The sequence below is a fragment of the Schistocerca piceifrons genome, chromosome X, assembly GCF_021461385.2.
Source record: "Schistocerca piceifrons isolate TAMUIC-IGC-003096 chromosome X, iqSchPice1.1, whole genome shotgun sequence".
In the NCBI taxonomy this organism is placed as follows: domain Eukaryota; kingdom Metazoa; phylum Arthropoda; class Insecta; order Orthoptera; family Acrididae; genus Schistocerca; species Schistocerca piceifrons.
In genome coordinates this window covers 911,499,086-911,512,262 of record NC_060149.1, presented here as the reverse complement: position 1 = coordinate 911,512,262, position 13,177 = coordinate 911,499,086, and the positions used below count along the sequence as shown (strand labels likewise).

The following is a 13,177-nucleotide window of genomic DNA, read 5'->3' as shown; positions in this document are numbered from 1 at the left end:
GAATTTATCTAAAAGGGAACTATACAAACCACAAATGGATTTTCAATAAATAAATGTCACAAACTTACACTAGCAAGCCAACGAATTCTCTCCTTGCCTTCACAAAAGAAAATAATAAAACACTAATACTTAATGTCATTAACTCAGATTTGTTAAAAATGTAGCTTACTCTTCTCTCTGTATATTAGACCAGTAACATTATTTACTGATATCGAACTTTAAGACTTGTGTAGTAATAGTTTATTAGTGTTGAAGTTAAAATTTGTAATATTCCTCTCATGAACAAAACTAGCACATTGTTTCTGCTTCCTCAAGGGCCTCACATGAAAAACAGATGGTGCTGTCTATCCACAGAACTACAGGCGTTGGACAACATGATTTGTTTGGCCTGGTGGTATCTGGCAAAGTGCATGTCTCGAAACCTAAAGGTCATGAAATCAATACACTGCAGCACAACTCTGATGTGGGCGTATAAGCACTGACATGTAGGCAAGGAAATAGTGTGGCATCTGTGTCTTTCTGACATGTGTGCGGTAAAGCTGAAATGTGATCTACAGCTATGTTATTATCAAGTGCATCAAAACAGGACCAATGTGCTGATATTCTTTTCTTCACTGCCAAAGGACATACACTGGTAGACATCCACCAGAGAATGAAGAATGTGTATGGGGCAGCGTGTCTGTTAAAAACCACCACTGTGGAATGGTGCAACAAGGGGTGCTGCTGCTTCATGACAACACAAATCCCCATATCGTAAATGTTATAATGTAAAAGTTACACCAACTCAAGTGGGAGACATTCAAGCATCCACTCTATAATTCTGATCTGTCACCATGTGATTATTACGCCTCTTGTCCTTTTAAAGAAGCCTTGAAGAGGTGAGAATTTCTGCCACATGTGGATTCGAAGCAGGCAGTTACATACTTCATGCAACGGGACACTGTGTTTTACCAAATTGGTCAATCCATATGAAGTGGTCCAGTGATGGTTGCTTAACCATTTTTAAATATTTTAATTTTTTTATATGTGATTGCCCTATATTTTAGAAGTTAAAACAGTTTTTTAAAATAATTTATCTTGCACTTTTACAGGATGGTGGCCATTTTTATTTGTAGGCGTGCGACGATTTTTCAGTCTGGAGACATTAGCGAAAATTTTAATATCTCTGCTCTGGGTTAAGTTACTACAGTGCAATTGAAATGATTGTTTTTAGAAAAGTGTCCTCTACAACATTGTCTATTACACAAAATACAGTAAATTCAAAAATAACCTGTCAAAATGACCTCCAAAGTTTGGTACACAAATTTTCAAAAATCCACTTTTCAAGCCCAAAAATAACAAACAAGGAGTGATGTATGAGAATCTATTTTTTTCCTATCATTGGATATCATACACTACTAGCCTCATATAGAGCAAGAACACTTACAAATGTTTCCTTAATTTTTTATGAATTTTTGAAAATTTTTATTTTTTGTAAAGTTTGGAGTTAGTTATCTCAGGTAGAACTGAATATAAAAATATGATTTTTGCACAGTTTGTACACCTATATGGTAGCAACGTATTGTAAACATTTCAACATTGATATCTGACTATGAACAAAGATATGAATTTTTGAAAATGAGGAAATAATTCACATTACTCTACAACTGATCTTATGGCTGTTTCCTATTTAAATTGTTTATTGTTTCATTATCACTCAACATTCATTTAGTTTATTTATTTTTAATAATTAAATATTAAACAATAAGAGCTTTTGCTTTTGTTCTATGGTAATAAAAATGCCCATTTACGTTTATTGTCAATAAAGAAGTACATTATTGCTAGGTGTGGCATTGTAGAAGTACATTACTGCTAGGTGTGGCATTGTAGAAGTACATTACTGCTAGGTGTGGCATTGATGTAGTCAGTCTGTTCTGAAACCTCTGTCAGAATGGACGTACATACGTCATCAAGAGTGTAGAATGTGTTATGTGCTTTGTTCTGTCTGTAATTTCTAATTAATTTTGAGAGATTAACTGGAATGCAATAACATGGTTGAACAGTGCTCTGCTGGACAGATGGCAAGTGAGGTGTGTAACAAAACAGTTTGTGGTGCAGTTTCAAAAAACTTGAAAATTGTCAATGACTCTGATGAAGTTACACAAACTTTGTTTAAATTTCGAGTAAGTTCTTCTTTAACATCAGTGTGTGAGTATCATGAGAAGAAACATATTCTACAGTACAACCACATTTTTGGAAGGAAGTGCTGTGATCCACTTAAAGTTCATAAAAAGCCTATTACTAAAGGTTTGAGGGAAACAAAACTGGAACATAAGTCCTTGTTATGTGAGAGTTAAATAGCTTCCCAAGTGAAACGTAATGTGACTCCTGGAAATCTCCTGTGCCCAAATTGTTACTCAAAAATATTTGTTGTGAAACCACAACCAGAATCATGTAACCTTGTTAATGACACTTATATTCCTAATGAGGAAGCTGTTAGCATATTGGATTTTGCTTGTTCTACGTTAGATGTATCTCGTGCTTCAAAAATAACAAATTTAAGTAGCAGAAAAAGAAAAGCGGCTACTGAAAATAAAGTACAACAAATTTCAGACAAAATTAGAAAAGACTTGGAATCATGCTTTAATAATACAGATACCAACATCATTCCTAAAGAAGAAGAAAACCTACCACCAGCATCATCTGACACTGAATGTTTGAGCTTAATAGAGAAATTAAAAATTAAATGTTCAGTGACATCTAAAGAGAAAAAGTTAAAATTTTTAAGTTTGCTCCATGACTCATGGTCAAGAGAAGAAATTGTTCATGAATTCAATGTTTCTCATTGTTTGGTTAAACTAACCCAGAAATTAGTGAAAGAGCAAGGCATTCTTCCAGTTTTAGGAAAGAAGAAAGAAGTAGGTATAAGTGAAGAAACAGTTAAAAAATCCAGCAGTTTTATGAAGATGATGAAAAGAGTAGAACGTGCCCAGGTTGCAAAAATAGCAAAAGAGTTGTTATAAATGGAGTTAAGTAACAAAGCAGAAACGACTAGTGCTGTCAATTTAAATGAACTTTATGTAGCTTTCAAAAATTCTCATCCTGAATGCAAAATTGGTAGGTCAAAATTTTGTCACCTCCGGATCCTCAGGGACATGTGTTTGTTTATATCTTCAAAATGTCAAACTGACGATTGTGGGTGCAAAACTCAGTGATGTTACCTACAAGGAGTTACTAGATTTAATGGTCTGTGACACTAACAGTTACGAATGCATGATGAGTTTGTGTAATAAATGCCCTGGTAAGGAAACCGTTATTGAATTGTTTTACGAATATGATAAGGAAATGACAGACAGTATTACCTTCAAACAGTGGGTCACAACTGACAGGGCAGAAATAACAGTGGTTAAATCCCAGGAAGAGTACTTGGAATCTTTAATTGATAACTTACAAAACTCAAAAGTCACCACTGTGTTGAAAGATATACTTTGCAGTTATTCAATTTGCATTCTATGTGACTACCTGGAGCACAACATTTTGGCTGTACATGTGTTTCAAAAGCATGTAATAAATTACATAAAAGAAAATTTTCCCAAGGTTGAGAAGCTGATATACTTTTCAGATGGAAGTGGTAGTCAGTATAAGAACAAAAATAATTTTTCAAATCTATGCAACCACAAAGTAGACTTTGGGTTGGAGGCTGAATGACACTTTTTCGCATCTTGCCATGGTAAAAATGCATGTGATGGAGTAGGAGGTACAACAAAATGTGAAGTAAGTAAAGCCAATCTACAAAGACCAACCACAGACCAAATTCTCAAAGTACAGGACATGTATGTCTTTTGCAAGGATAATATTAAAGGCATTACCTATTATCTGATCAAGAAAGAAGAAGTGGTTCTGCGTATGAAAACAACACTTCAAACCAGATGTGAAAACTGTATAGCAATAAAAGGAACAAGGCATTTCCACAAATTCCTGGGCATTGCAGAAAATTTACTTCGATGCTATGTAACATCAGAAACCAAATTTTATGAGGATCATTGTGTCAGTAAAATTACATCTCTGTCTTTAATGCTGAATGACATAGTGTATGATGGACAGTGGAGACTTGTAGAGGTTGAAAGAATAAGTTTGCAAAACAATTATGTTTTTGTGCATTTTTACCACCCTGATGGCCCAAGAACATCATTTAAGAACTCTACTAGTGACAAAGTTTGGATACCAATGAAAAATGTTATAAGGAAACTTTCAGTGCTTGAACTTGCCATAGCAACTGGGAGGTCTTACTCAGTATCACAGAAACTGTCTGAAGAAATAAGTGTTCTTAACATTCACCACCAGGTTTAGGAACAGTCGCATCTCTAAGAATGTTAATTGAAAATATTTATTTTAAGTATGTCAAAATAATAAAAATGTTTCCACTTTATGTAAATAATTCAGTACCTTGCTTCAATAATAATTGATTATATCCCGCCAGTATCACACATGAACAGGCAACAGCCATAAGATCAGTTGTAGAGTAATGTGAATTATCTCCTCATTTTCAAAAATTCATATCTTCGCTCGCAGTCAGATATCAATGTTGAAATTTTTACAGTACATTGCTATCATACAGGTGTACAAGCTGTGCAAAAATCATATTTTCATATTCAGTCCCCTTTGAGATAACTAACCCCAGACTTTACAAAAATAAAAATTTTCAAAAATTCATAAAAAATTAAGGAAACATTTGTAAGTGTTCTTGCTCTATATGAGACTAGTAGGGTATGATATCAAACTATAGGAAAATATTGACACACATAAATCACTCCTTGTTTGTTATTTTTGGGCCTAAAAAGTGGATTTTCGAAAATTTGGATACCAAACTTTGGAGGTAATTTTGACTGGTTATTTTTGAATTTACGGTATTTTGTGTAATAGACAATGTTGTATAGAACACTTTTCTAAAAACAATCATGCCAATTGCAACATTGTAACTTAACCCAGTGCAGAGATATTCATATTTTTGCTAATGCCTCTAAACTGAAACATCGTCGCGCACTTACAAACGAAAATGGCCGCCATTCAGTAAAAGTGAAAGGTAAAATTTTTTAAAAAACTGTTTTGAATTTCTCAATTATAGGGTAATTAGATATGAAAAATTAAAATATTTAAAAATTGTCAAGCAATCAACTTAATTTTTATTGAACCACTTAATTTGGATTGACTCAAATGGGTATTTTCAACGTGGTGACTTGGTGGGGATGATTGCCTCAGTGCTCATGGTGATTTTGCCTGGTTGGCATACCAACCCTGGACTGCAAACCTTTTAAATGGAAACATTTTTATCACCCCTCATTTAATACCTCCAGCCCGCCAAATATTGCTGGAGTCAAGTGAGACATTGAGCAATACTGTATCACAGTGCCTCCTTCATCACATATATACCAATTAACCTTGTCTGTTCTAAAACTTGTTGTGGAAGGAATTCTGCCATGGGCATATTCAACTGCTCACTGGTCCGAGGAAAAGGTTTAGCCGGATGGAGGTGGATAACTATATGAGTAGCTGACTGTGGACTGCAACTTTATCACTACAATGTTCCTGGTTTCATATTGTTCACAGAATACAGATTTGATTTTTATTGTGAACTTCAGCACTCACATAATTTACATTTAAATTTTGATAATATATAAATTACAAAGACAACACACTAAAAGTAGTATGAAAAGGATAGATTGCTACACATTTTTGAGTTGCAGACAGACACAACCAAACTGTTATGCATTGAGCTTTTCATCAAAACCTTGTGAGAAAGGAAAAACACACACAGTCACACAAGCAAGCACACCTCACAAACATGACTGCCATCTCTGGCAATTGTGTCAAATGGATGGAAGCAGCAGTCCGGTGTGGGATGGGGAAGGGGTGAAGGGGCACAGACAGCAGGGTACAGATGGGAGGAGAAAAGTGAGCACTACATGGTGGAGCATGCAGGGACTAATGTTGGCAGGAGAAGGCTGCCAGGCACAGAACCGTGAGGCTGTGGGGGAGGGGTGGAATGGAGAAGAGTCAAAGACGGGTGTGTGTGTTGTGGGAGAGTGGCACACAAGGAGTGTGAGGGGATGTGAACTGGAAAGAGGTGATACGACAGGGGGGCGGAAATTGTTGGATGGAGGGTGTGAGGCCAGTAGGTTACCGTATGTTGAGGCTGGGATAATTTTGGGAGTGGAGAATGCGTTGTAAGGATAGCTCCCGTTTGTGCACTTCAGAAAAGCTGGTGCTGACGGAGAGGATCCAGAGGGCATGGGTTGTGAAGCAGCCATACAATCAAGGATGTTATGTTCACCTGCATGTTGTGCCACGGGGTGGCCCACTTCCCATATAGAAAGCTGTGCAATGATTCTGGCACAGCTGGTATATGACCTGACTCCTTTCAGAGGTGGCCCAGGCTCAGATGGGGTTGTACAAGCACATGCCAGGACTCTAATAAGATGTGCTAGGTGGTTAGATTAGGCAGGTATTGCACCTGAGTCTTCCACAGGGATATCAGCCCTTTGGCAAGGGGTTGGGATTGGGAGTATCACACAGATGGACTAGTATGTTGTGGAGGTTGTGTGGGTGGTGGTGGTGGAACCCCATTTTAGGAGGGGTGGGTACGATTTTCCGTAGGATGTCTCTCATTTCAGAGCACGATGACAGATAATCGAAGCCCTGATGAAGGATTGTAGATCGGTGGTGGTTAGAGGATCGAGGCTGTGTTTGTGTACCTTTCCTTCAAAGGAGAGGTAGTTGTGTGCTGGAATTAAGTTTGTGACATGTATGAGGAATGAGGTAGTCATGTACGAGTCTGAAGGACATTAGGAGAGAGAGTGTTCAATACTGCAAGACCTCGAGCATAAGGGATATTTGTGTCCAGGGAAGGGGCTTCAACGTCCCCCAGCCCATGGACTCTCCTAATGTCCTTCAGACTCCAAATCTACTCTCTCTTTCTTCATATTCATTACCAACTTTACTGTAATGCACAACTACTTCTACTGCTTTAAAGGGAAGGTATACAAACAAATCCATGACACAGCCATGGGCAGCCGTGTAGCACCCTCCTATGCCAACACGTTTATAGGCCATCAAGAGGAAAGTTTCCTAGCCTTTCCGAAGCCCAAACTCCTGATCTAATTCAGATTCATTGCTGATATCATTGTGATCTGGATTCAGGGCCAAGACACCTTATCCTCATTCCATGCCCTCTGTCGTGTATCACCTTCTTCCAGTTCATGCCCCTTCTCCCTCATTGTGTGCTGCTCTCTGCCAACACACCTACCGATCTTCTCCCCTTCTGTGTTCCTCTCCTTTCCTGCTTCTCCCCCCCCCCCCCCCCCAACCCTCATTTCTCTCTCCCCCCACCCCACCCGCCCATACCCTGCTATCCCTCCACCTTTCCCACCCCAATCCACATTGATGCATCCATCCAAAGCAGTTGCACTCTGGCCAGAGCAGCCAGACATAGCGTTCGTGTGTGTGTGTGTGTGTGTGTGTGTGTGTGTGTGTGTGTGTGTGTGTGTGTGTGTGTGTGCGCGCGCGCGCTAAACAAAGCTTTGATCAAAAGCACAATGTGCAACAGTCTCTTCATTGCGCCTGTCTGCAACTAACTGTCATCTTCATACAGTGAGTAGCAATCTATCTTTTTCATAACATTGTTGATTTTCCAACTTGAAATTTCCATTGTTTGATAAAGACAAAATACAGAATTGTGGGCTAAATATAAATAATTTTACTAATTGTAACACAGGACATCTGCCCTGAGCAATAGCTAAATTTAGTAACTGCTAGAAAAGCATGCCAGATTCGACTTTAGTGTGAGAAATACTTTAAATGTATTAGAATTAAAAAGATCTCCAAAAACTATATCGTGCTGCATTGCACTGAGCAGCTATATGGAAACAAACAGCAGAGTTACACTACCGCTGCCATCCCTTATTGGTTACCTTTATTAATTGTGATTGTGTGTTTTGTCACTGCTTTGCACATATGGGTATGAATAATTCAACTGTGCTGCCAACTGTGTTAGTTGTCACTCCTATTTCATAGACTCATGGTTTCAAAAGCACTGCTTGAATATGGCAGTTCAATCAGTATGGGATTAAATTTATGTACAAATTTCTTCCCTTGTGCAGTGTTGCCTGCCACTTACTTGGTTAGCTCTAACTGCAACCAACCCAATAGCTATTTATTATCATCACCTGTAGGTGTATTGAGGAAGTAGGATTAATGATGAAGTGTGTCGCTGCTCTTTAGAAATATTTTACTACAACTCAAGTTTTGATAAAGCCTCCCCATAGGCCCAATTCAGCACAGTTCTGCATAATAGTTTTGCAATTGTCTGTTGCAATTATGTGAACTACACACATGCCATAGTGGTCAAGCTTTTTTTAGAAATACAAATCTGGTTACACTTAATCAAAAGAGTCATTCCATAACAACCCGACCTTTTTGTGGTGTTAAAGAATTTTTATTTTTTAAGTATCACAGTAAATTCTTCATGGTCATTAATTCTGAATATACCACAGCAGCAATGATTTGTCATAGAATGCAACAGATGTCTAAAAGAAATACTGTCGATATTGCCCAAATAATCAAAAAATTCCATAATGCATTTTTTAAATGTCGCACGGACTGATGGTATACGACACAAAGAAAATAATTACTATTACACACACTAAGTGCATCCAACTATTCTGTCCTACCTCAATACGACAAGCTCACGGGAAATGGAATGACCTATGCACAGATAACTAATCTGGAAGTGTGCAGTGGCTGTAATGATGTGAACTCATGAATAAATTGCTAAATGTTTTATCGACAAAGGTGAGGACAAAAGCTTTGGTTCAGTCTACTTCTCATTATTCTTACAGATCTTAAGTTGTCCATTGTCAATCTCTGAACATATCATGTTCTCAAAGCAATCTTTCCCATATTTTTATATTCTTTTGTGAGTGCTACATCACGCCTACAAATCTCATTCTCACCCATAAATATTGCTCCTTCATCTTAAATAAAGTCTTGTAATCTGCAATTTGATTGCACTTGTGAACACTGACTTCCATACTTCTCAGTAATAACTTTGTATTCTTGAGTAGGTGACATATTACTAACAAAATATACACCATAGAAATTTTGAGTCGCAGACAGGCACAACAAAAAGATTTTCACACTTAAAGCTTTTGGCCAATGGCCTTTGTCAACAATAGAGGGGAGTCAAGCTTCCATCATTTGGCTGTGTAAGTTACTCTCATATAAAATAAACTTTGAAAGCACAAAAAAGTCAAAATATAGAAACAAATAACATTATTTGTACATGAAATCATTGTGGTACTTTGAAAGTGACAACATCAGAGTACCTGTTCTGCTTGTCTATGTTACCCCATATCCTCCAAAGCATTGCTTCCATAAGGGGCTACACACCAATTGCATCAGCTGCCTCTCCATGCACCATTAGTTCGTGAACAGACTACACCTTTTATCTGTGTGAAACTGTTCACATTTATCGAAGTAATACCAACATTGAGAACGTCTGAAAATCCATTGAAATAGGTGTGAACCTTTCACCAGTTTGTACATTGGCAAACTTAAGCCCAAGGATTGCTATTCCCAGCTCCCCAAGCACGTCAATTTTCTTTCCTTTCTTACCCATATGCATCACCTCTTTTAAGCTGCCTCACAGGTGGTGACTAGTTTCACATATATGTTTGGCAAATACCGATCTACTATAGTTGCCCAGTCTAAAATCATCTACATGCTCCCTGTGTCTTGTCGAGAATTTCTTAACTATTTGTCTTAACCATATGGGCAAGAAGGAACAGAAAGAGAAAATAGCAATGGGTAAGGAGAGTGTCACTTTACCATATTTTTCACAGAAACTAGCAAAAATGTTTCAATGTTAAAAATCAATAAAACCAGGCATGATTGTGATAGAGACTCTTTATTGATTTCTAACATTTCATACCGATTGCTGTGTTCCAGACAAGAATGCTTTCTAAAATTTTAAACATTTTTCAGCCCTACGATGTCCAGCAAAAGAATTAATGAGACACAGCTTAAAACATGAAGTTGGCAATAGCATAAGTAAATCTGAACAGGTAGGCATTTATAAAATACAATGTTCATCATAAAATGTAAAATATATAGGACAAAAAAAGCAGGCAATTTTCGATAAGATATAGGGATCACTCAGACGCTTTTAGATTGGGCAACCATGGCAGATCAATAGTTGTGAACATATACACGAAACTAATCACACCCTGAAAGGCATAGAAGAGGACTTCAAGATGATACACGTGGATAAAAAAACTTTACTTACCCGAGGAGCTTCAAACATTAATTCACCTGGTTATGTTTGATAATGTACTTTATGTACAAACTAGTGAGAATGGTAATGCCTTCTTCAATGGGTTTTTAGATCTTTTTATGGATGGTTTTAGTAAAATAAATGTGAAAGGTTTTGCACAGATAACCTATACTGCGGTTCCCTCCATACCCATGTATCATACTTAGAATGTTATGGAATGGCTAATGGCTCAGCACACTCTGTCACTGCCATACATATATTTACTACTGGTGCATGGAGAGGCTGCTGAAATAACTGGTTTTTAGCCCATTACGGAAACAACACTTTGGAGGATGTGTTGTAACACAGATAAGGGGAGCGGGGAATCTCGTGCTGCCATTTTTGAAGTAAGACAACAACGTCATGTCCAAATAATTTTTTTTTTTTTGTGTTTATACTTTGACCTTGACTGCTTTTGACATGCATTTCATACAGGATTAACTTAAGACATACAGGTGATAGCAGGTTGACTCCCAAAACATGTTGCTGTGGATTGTTTTCCTAAAATTAGTGGTTGTATGCTAAAACATTTGTAACAGTTACCTTAACAAATGCTACCTCTGTTCCTTAAGATGGACAATTTTAGAACAACTGTTTAGACACACTACAACAGATCCTCAGTACTAACATAGTCTCATTCTGAACATAATGATTTTATAATCAGTATGATGATATTTTTTTCTATTTTTTTTAGGCAGGGGAGGAGGGGAAATGACATGCACTACAAACTTGAATAGACAGGAAGCTATTTTCACCACCACCACCACCACCACCACCACCACCACCACCACCACCACCACCTTTCACATTAATCATTTCTTGCAAACAGAAACTCATAACCACACAGAAGGGCTTCTGTGAGGCCAGACTCTTAGGTAAATTTTATAGAGACCACTGCAGATATCTCGGCTGTAAATACAATGAAGTGTCAAAGAAACTGGTATAGGCAGGCGTGTTCAAATACAGAGATATGTAAACAGGTAGAATACAGCACTGCAGTCGGCAATCCCTATATAGGACAACAAATGTTTGTTGCTGTTGTTAGATTGGTTGCTGCTGCTACAATGGCCGGTTATCAAGCTACAATGGCAGGTTATCAAGGTTTAAGTGAGTTTGAACGTGGTGTTACAGTCAGCGCATGAGCGATGGGATACAGCATCTCCAAGGTAGTGAAGAAGTGGGGATTTTCCCATATGACCATTTCACAAGTGTACTGTGAATATCAGGAGTCTGGTAAAACATCAAATCTCCGACATCGCTGCGGCCGGAAAAAGATCCTGCAAGAACACGACCAATGACACCTGAAGAGAATTGTTCAACATGGCAGAAGTGCAACCCTTCCAAAAATTGCTGCATATTTCAATGCTGGGCCACCAACAAGTGTTGGCGTGCAAACCATTCAACAAAACATCACCAATATGAGCTTTCAGAGTTGAAAGCCCACTTGTGTACCCTTGATGACTGCATGACACAAAACTTTACGTTTCGCCTGGGGCTGTCAACACCGACATTGGACTGTTGATGACTGGAAACAGGTTGCGTGGTTGGACGAGTCGTTTCAAATTGTATTGAGTGGATAGATGTGTACAGGTATGGAGACAACCACATGAAGCCATGGACCCTTCATCTTAGCAGGGGACTGTTCAAGCTGGTGGAGGCTCTGTATCAGTGTGGGGCGTGTGCAGTTGGAGTGATATGGGACCCCTGATACACCTAAATATGACTCTGACAGGTGACATACTTAAGCATCCTGTCTGAACACCTGAATCCATTCATGTCCATTGTGTATTCCGATGGACTTGGGCTATTCCAGCAGAACACTGTGACACCCCACACATCTAGAATGGCTCCAGGAACACTCTTCTGCTACTTCCGCTGGCCACCAAACTCCCCAGACATGAACATTATTGAGCATATCTGGGATGTCTTGTATTGTGCTGTTCAGAAGAGATCTCCACTCCCTCGTACTCTTACAGATTTTTGGACAGCCCTGCAGCAGGATTCATAGTGTCAATTTCCTCCAGCACTACTTCAGACATGCGCCGAGTCCACGCCACGTCGTATTGTGGCACTTCTGTGTGTTCACAGGGCCCTACACAATATTAGGCAGGTTTACCAGTTTCTTTGGCTCTTCAATGTATTTTCATTGGTACATCCAATTCCCATACTGTGAACAAATGTAAACGGACAAAAAGATATCTTTAACCAGTATTCTGGTACGACGTGTGACAGAATGCTTAAAACATTTTGAACATAAAGTAATGTCGGCACTTGTCTGTAGATATTTTTGAAAATTTATGGGACACTGTCTTTAATGACCATGCCCCTTACGCTGTGTAGGACCACCCACACTTACGATTAGCATAATGTATCAACGAGAAAACTGTGGTATATGACCATGCGTAATCACCCAGAGATATTTCTTTCTGTCAAGCAGTGTTTTGCCGCAAGTGACTGCCGAGACTGATCAGATTTGGTACTTTACAGTAAACCACGAATTAACTCCATCTACTAGGGAAATAACTAGCTTCCACAATACATTCAGCAATAAGTATCACATATTGGTAGCTGAACTGTTATCAGAAACATCTAATGTGTCCACATAAAAGTATGTTTTTCTGGTAGGGAAATAGATACTGTTGAATAGAGTTGGAGACTCAATAACTTTAGTTTCTGTTAAGTAAGTACTACTCAAATTACACTAATATATATCCAAATACTGCTAATCTACAAATAACTATCTAACAAGCCAAAAACACTGTTTTATAATGCAATATATTAAAAGCTTGATTGTAAGGAAAGCTATTTGAAGAATAAAGATACAGGTACCCA

The 13,177-nt window shown here is 38.2% G+C and overlaps 1 protein-coding gene across 4 annotated transcripts in view; it reads right to left on the bottom strand.

The window, feature by feature from the left end:
* Window positions 1-13,177, bottom strand: part of LOC124721874 (sarcolemmal membrane-associated protein-like) — a 351,987-nt gene that overhangs the window by 41,827 nt on the left and 296,983 nt on the right. The window lies entirely within an intron of this gene.